Source organism: Phalangium opilio, unplaced genomic scaffold, assembly GCF_054372755.1.
Source record: "Phalangium opilio isolate 3A_F unplaced genomic scaffold, DU_Popi_V2 ptg000013l_1, whole genome shotgun sequence".
In the NCBI taxonomy this organism is placed as follows: domain Eukaryota; kingdom Metazoa; phylum Arthropoda; class Arachnida; order Opiliones; family Phalangiidae; genus Phalangium; species Phalangium opilio.
Window position 1 is genome coordinate 10239260 of NW_028324148.1, and position 7829 is coordinate 10247088.

General features: G+C 34.4%; 1 long non-coding RNA gene across 1 annotated transcript; it reads right to left on the reverse strand.

Annotated features, from left to right (window-relative positions):
- Positions 1–1223: 1223 nt before the first annotated feature.
- Positions 1224–7393, reverse strand: LOC149708968 (uncharacterized). Its single transcript, XR_016381241.1, has 3 exons — positions 7263–7393; positions 7029–7204; positions 1224–6942 (listed from the first exon to the last, which is right to left on the reverse strand). It is a non-coding gene; the product is annotated as an uncharacterized LOC149708968 (long non-coding RNA).
- Between the last annotated feature and the right edge of the window lie 436 nt (positions 7394–7829).

Here is a 7829-nt window from a genome sequence, read left to right on the forward strand (position 1 = left end):
AATTTCAGATTTTCAAATTTCCGCCACAAATTTCAGATTTTCAAATTTCCGCCACAAATTTCAGATTTTCAAATTTCCGCCACAAATTTCAGATTTTCAAATTTCCGCCACAAATTTCAGATTTTCAAATTTCCGCCACAAATTTCAGATTTTCAAATTTCCGCCACAAATTTCAGATTTTCAAATTTCCGCCACAAATTTCAGATTTTCAAATTTCCGCCACAAATTTCAGATTTTCAAATTTCCGCCACAAGTTTCAGATTTTCAAATTTCCGCCACAAATTTCAGATTTTAAGATTTTCAAATTTCCGCCACAAATTTCAGATTTTAAGATTTGAAATTTCATCCATCAATTTGAGAAATTTCATCCATTAATTTGAGAAATTTCAAATTCTGAAAATTTCTTAAAATTGAAAGGTTTTGAAACAAATTACTATTATTATTCGCAATTTTGACGTAGATTTCGAGATTTTGGGAGTTTGATCGAGATTTCAGTATCTCAGGATTCGGGCTAAGAATCAAAATTTGAAAGTAATATTCCGGGATCCTCTGATCTTCAAGAAAGAAATAATGAGATTTTAAATAGGGTATAAGAACTAAATAAACGAGATTTTAAATAGGGTATAAGAACTAAATAAACGAGATTTTAAATAGGGTATAAGAACTAAATAAACGAGATTTTAAATAGGGTATAAGAACTAAATAAATGAGATTTTCTACAATATCCGACCCTTCAGTTCAGACCGAAAGCATAGTGAGACGAAAAGGCCGAATCTAGGTGGTTTAAGGCAAAATCGTGTTTCAGTTACACTGATTTAGTAGAATTTCCTTTCGATAACTAACTGCGTATATAAAAGTCGGGGTATGTTTTATTTTAAAATTTGCGCACCACCTTAAAGATCAAGGGCACAGACAGCCGTACCACGTGATAAACTAAACTTCAGAAGAAAAAAAAACTGTACGAAAGGATCATGCCAATGCACGAGTTTAGTGATTTTTTCGATGTCAAAAAAGTATGAGTTAGTCGAGTTTCTTCGAAAGAACATTTTTATTTTAAAATTATGCACATTCCTGTGGCTTCAGCTTGGTAGAGTCTATTTTATTTTATGTGCTTTTTTTATTTTTAAAAAATATACATCAGTTTAAAATAAATACATTTTTTTGATATTTTATTAAAGAGCTAATATTATTATAGATTTGATCGAACTTTATTTGTGATCAAACGCGGTTCAAAATCATAAAATCTTATTGTTTCATATGACTGATTATGAAATTTGTTAAACTGAATTTCAGTTAATTGAGATACTAGTTATATCGTAAGAAAATGATATATAGGGAGCTATGTATTATTTTCTTGAAGTTATTTTTATTAACTTTCAAATATAACCGAAGTATAACATCTCTCTGTTTACAAAGCAATGACCGTGGAAAAATATAACCTCGGTAATAGATAATGAAATCCACACAACCATTTTTAAAACGTATTAGGTTTATCAATAAAATTACATTTAGTAAGTTGTTTGTAACAAAAGTCAAAAAAATTAAATTTTTTTGATAAATTTTCAGTTTCAAAAGCCAAACTTATCCTTTAATTTTGATAAAGTACCTTTTTATTTTATTGAAACTTAAAATCACGAGAAGTTGGTGCTACGGTCGCTAAGTGGTTCATGGATTAACTAACGCTAGGGATTGTTCACTAACCGTATTGCTATCAAAGAGAGTATAGGGGAGGAGTGGAAAGAGGGGCAAAACTTGTCTCGCTTTTCTACCGCGCATCTTCAATGCGCAGTACCGAGGCATTTCCGTTTGAGACATTAAATGGTATCGTAGGTGGCGCTATTGAGCCGGAAACTCCCTCGTACCGCTAGCCTTGCCGCTAGTATAATTTAAGCGAGACATAACTATTTACGCTTGTGGAGCGGGGGAGCTTCCACTCCTCCCTTATATTCTCTGTGTTGCTATTGCCAACAACATGTTCCGAATTATTCCTTGATTCCCCTCTTCATTCCCCAATTTATTGGACCATAACGGATCTAGATATAGAGCGCCATCTCTAGGCAAAAAATAAATCGTTTTTGCGGATTTTAAAGATGACGGTGCCCAATTTAGGCGGTATTTTAATTTTGACTTCATAGGACACGTGACATTTGGTCCAATTTTTTTATAACTTCCAGTTAAGGATAGTAGCTGATGTTAGGGGGCGTTTGGAACATGTATACTTTATCTTTTAGGGGGAGCAAACAATCCCTAGCGCTAGTTAATCCGTGAGTTGTTAGAGCTCATTATGGCGGTCGGTTTGCCGGTTTCAACATTTATTAAGAGAAGTAAAAGTTACAAATTACAACCCCTTTGTAAAGGGGCGGCTCACCAGATGGAGCACTGACCAAATTATTGGTTTTTTTAGCTCCTACATTAAGAAATTATGTAAAATTTTGCTGGTTTATAAGTCAGAAATGGTGCTAGACTTAGCACGTCCACTTTTGAAAGTCAATATAAATGAAATATTTTTGGTAAGTTTTGTTAATGATTTTGATGTTATTTTAAAAATTTATTATCTGTACATTTCATTATCCTTTCAAATTAATCGTTAATTTCATAAAAGATAGAGACAAATACCCCTTCTGAGTTTACGGAAATAAATATCACAAAAGATAGCGTATCGCCAGATTTTTGGGAAGAAAACGCGGTTTTTAACCAATTTTTTGTCTTTAATCAACTTATATAAAAAAGCTATCACTTCCTAGCAACGAAAAAGAAATCAAATTCCGAAATATGTTGAAAGCGAAAGAGGAATGAAGATTAAAAATTTTTTCTTAAAATTGCCGACATAGGCTACAAATCTAATTAACATAAATTACGTAAATGTTTCCATAACTAAGAAATTGATCTAGACCTCGGTTTTGACGTGTGTGATTGGCATTTGGCAAGGACGATGAAACTTGTCGACAGATAATTTAAAAAATTTAGTAGTTTAAAAAAGCTAGTCATTCAAGTTATAGAGCCATCGAATATTTAATGTATTTAAATGCTTTTTGGAAATTGTGAAATATAATTATACCAAAAGTATATATATTAAAACAAAAAGTTTCGATCAAGAAGGCAAAAGAATGCCAGGTGAAACCCGTTCCACAATTTTTTTACCCCCTTTAAGCAGGATGTGGTTACAATCGCCTAAGCCTATTTACTGTACTTGCGATTTCTGGTATTTTACGTTCATGACTAAAGCTATAACCAGGGATAGATTTAATTTTAGAAGTAGGAATGGAGTACAGAGTAATATGGGCGCGCGTCAAAGTCCTGGACCCCCTTCCCCGGGACGGAGGGGGGGGGGGTGAAAGAAGAGGCGGGTCATAGCGACAGAGGTAAAAAGGAATTACGTATTTTTCGCCGTCTCCGTCAGAAACGTCATCAAAACATAGTTTAAGTGAGCCAATAAGATGATTTAAAATTTTCGTTACGTGTTGAAGGGAGGGGCTCTATAATGGGCTATGAGTCTGACAGAAGTAAATTCTAAACGTTCTCCATTCCTGCTTCTAAAATTACATCTATCCCTGCTAAAGCTACAACATTGCTCGCTGAATTATGGTGAAAGACCGAGGGGGAAAAATATTTGTCCAATAATTAAGATATAATCACGGCTTTTTAAACCAAATTTAACATCTAGCTCAAAATGTGTCAAATACAACTTTCGATCAGACGAAAAATGTAATCTGTCAGAATTATTAGCTATAAAACCAATAAATCGTTCACGGTAACTTTAGCAACACCTGAGTGCTTACTATGAATAGTTAATGCAACACCTTAACCTGATGCGTATTAATTACTCACGTTAAACATCGAAGAGATTTAAGTATTTCTTGAAATTACCTTGAACCGCTTTAAGATTAAATAAACACTTTTCAATAAAATATAAATTTTATGTAAAAACTGTTATCACAAATAACATAAAGAAATAAGTATGACATTTTCAATTAAAGTAATTGAAAATTTCTGAAGGAAGGTTTGGTCATATCAAGAAGCGATATCTAGTTTACTAGGGAGAAGGTATAAGATGCCCAAGTATTCGCGCGCCATAGTCCCAGTCCCCCTTTCAAAATACAAGGGGGACGTAAAAGGAGGCCGAGCTATTTCGCCTCTCCTCAGTAGTCGGAAAATACGTAATTTTAGTCATTCGCGTCGCGCTGATGCGAGTTTTCAATAACCAATGAGATGCTGGTTGTAATTTAGAGGCGGGGATTAACTCCGGACGGACCTACGTTTGGACTGGAGATAAAGCTAGAAATGTGGAGAATTTAAACCTTCTCCCTAGTAAAGTAGATATCACTTCTTGGGCATATGTTATAAATATAGGTTTTTCATAAAAGTGGGAACAGCAAGTTGCGGTCAACTCTAAAACCAAGGTATTTCTTCAAGTATCATACTTTTTGACGTTACTTCTGCCTGTTATTATCATCTTTGATAAAGATGTAATTGCCTAGATCGAATTCACCAAATTAATATCAGCACGAAGTTTATTTAATTTTTTTTTAAATTTATGTTTCTCGTGATATTAGGTAACGTCAAGCATTTGCAATCTCACCATAAAATATGTATCGAAGAGTAATAATTATTTCAACCAATTTAATTCAAGATATCCGCGCGATTGAAAGTGTGGATTTTGTAAACTCTGCGAATTTTATGAATAAGGTTATGGACACCGATAAAATGTTTATAATACAATGTATCAAAGGTTCCAAAATGTAATAAATCACAAAGCAACACTGATATACTTTAAGAGTTTCCTTTTAGATAATTATGCTAATTAGGATCGTTCAATATACAGCTTGTCTTTGGTATTTGAGGCCAATAGCGTTTATGAGCCGAAACGGTTCACGATGGGTTAGTAACACGTGGGAATTAGCGTAAGTAAATTCATATCCCTGCATAACAACGGAATGGAAAATAAAACATACAATATAAGTGAACACAGATTCCATCTTGTGTTTCGTCTTGGCGCGAGGAAAATAACCTAAGATAGAACCTTCCGCTTAGGTGTTTGCTTCTCTGCATGTAATTAATTTAATAGTGTATACCCTTTAAATCAAACTTGCTGCAAATACATTCTGATCATCACCCCATAATGCATAAGTATTGATCTGCCGTAGTAGCATATAATATCGGAAATTTTAAGTGACAGCTCCACCATCTTTTTACGTATTTTTGGTCCAAATTCGAAAGGCATCCAAACCATTATGGAGAAACGCACAACAGTCAACCGGTAGAGACTTTTCCCTTCGAATTTGACCCCCTTTTTCTTTTTCAAGTGTCAGCCAACCAAATCCCTTTGCATTTGTCACCTCTTTCTCTTTCAAGTGTCAGCCAACCCAACCCTTGGCATCTGCCCCAACTCTTTCTCTTTCAAGTGTCAGCCAACCAAACTCTTGGCATCTGCCCCAACTCTTTCTCTTTCAAGTGTCAGCCAACCAAACTCTTGGCATCTGACCCAACTCTTTCTCTTTCAAGTGTCAGCCAACCAAACTCTTGGCATCTGACCCAACTCTTTCTCTTTCAAGTGTCAGCCAACCAAACACTTGGCATCTGCCCCAACTCTTTCTCTTTCAAATGTCAGCCAATCAAACCCTTGGCATCTACCCCCCCCCCCCTCTTTCTCTATCAAGTGTCAGGCAAACAAACCCCTTGATATTTGACAATTCCTTTCAATTTCAAATGTCAGTCAACCCAATTCCTTCGTGTTTGGCAAATCCCTATTTCATGTAGGCTATTAGCAAAGCCATTCTGTACACCGCATTTAATGAAATAACTTTATATTCTCAAGTGCGGTATGGGAATCAATTATGCGCCAAAGGTTTTTAATAATAATCTGTAGATACTAGCTAGCGCTTACGCTATCGGTTATTTATGAGAATGAGGTGAACTAGGTTCAAACATTTTTAACCGCATGCTAATACACAGATACACTATCATTTTATAGTTCATAAAGACGACCGTCCTAAAAATAATGTAACGCTCTGTAAGTATGACAATCGTTACCGAGAACATGGTGCCGTAATGAACGTACGCCTCAAATTCTGCTTAAACGAGACCTGTTGAATGATGACGAAGCGCTGTCAAAGGCTTAGTACAGGTTTTGCAGCCTTTACCCAAAGTGTCAGACTTATTGATTGGATAGTACCAGATACTGACGTTAATATCAAAATTTAGTACCATTACGCGAGAAAATGTCTTACGATTATTGTGGCTCATTCGGTCTAACCTAAGCAACACTAAACTTAAACGGGATGTCAAAAGAATAGAAAAATATTAAAAAATAAAAAGTTTAGATCTGAATTATTTTGGATTGGAGTTTTGAGACCTAACATAAAATTGTACTGTTTCGAGGAAGTTCTCATTTTTAAAGAAAATTGTGTAACTAACCCTTATCTCAGTAGGAGTCTAACTTGCGTAAGCGTAACTCATTTCAATATATTAATTTCAGTAATAAGGCGTGCCAAAATCCTTATCGTATAATAAATTACAAAACAAAAGTTAATCCTTAGGAGTATACAGCTTGAAATATATTTCAGCTTTACACGACGTCGTCATGGTAGGAGGAGTAAATATTCAGTTTCAAACCCCATCTTCTATTGGAAATTCTCAAACAAGAATGTATAAATTAGTAGCACTTAAAATGGTCATCATTGCACAAATGTTTGATATGCATAAAAGCACATCGGTTGTAGCCAAGTCATCTTGGTATTTGAACTTTCTTTTCTCTTTAATCTATCAGCCAATCAGGAGTTTTTAGATTATGACGTAAGCGAATTAAAGTGTTTTTGCCCGAGTTTAATACCATAAACAATAGTTTTCATCATTTGGAGACGGCAATACGGGATTAATAACCATAATATAACTTTACAAAATGGTCATTTGAGAGTATCCATTGAGGTAAATATACAATCAACACTAGAAGCAAAGGTCAAGACTTAAACTGTATGTAAATAGATATAGATTATTATTTGTTTATAAGATATGTAATGCTAGAGACTTACAAATGAGAGCTAGTTCGAGAACGACGCCAGAATTGATTACTCTTAGTTTTGCAGTTCATCTTCCTATTTAGTCTGTACTAAGCCTTTGATAGCGTCTCACAAGGCATCGCTTTACGAGAATGTATGACGTTTCAATTACTTCACTTCGTAACAAGTTCTCAGTAACCAGTGACAAACTAATGGAATATATCTTATGAACTTATTGATTACTAAAAATTTAATAAAATTATCAACCTTGTTTAATCAATTATCAAAGAAATATTTCCAAGTGCTCGTTTCTAAAAATTCTAGCAATATGATTTTACATTCGTATATAAGTAGTGTTTAATTGACTCTTGGTTGAAGAAAGTTGTACGTCGTAGAGTCTAGAAGATAGTGACAGTAAATATAATGTAGGTATATTTGTCGGAGTTTTCTGGTTCCGTGTGAATGATTAAAATGTAAATCGGCGCCGAAGCCCCCACATCAATTAAAGATACGAAGCCGCTACTTTAAAATGACTTGAAACGTAACACGATAACGATAACCAACAGTGCTATCAATCAACTAAAAAAGGCTTACAATTTTTCTGTGTAAAAATCACATAACCTTTTTTATCTGAGAAAATGTAGAATTGAAAGAGTAACAATAAATGGTTGCAGTAACCTGAAGAAGTAACGGGTTAGTAAGCGATTTTTAAAATTCCACAAAAAAATCGCGAAAACTGGCTAACTCTTATGTTTCTGGAATTAAGTTGAATGCAGGTTTAGGTTGCGTATGCTAAGAATTGAGGTTTCGTAGGTTCCATTATCCTTACCACTA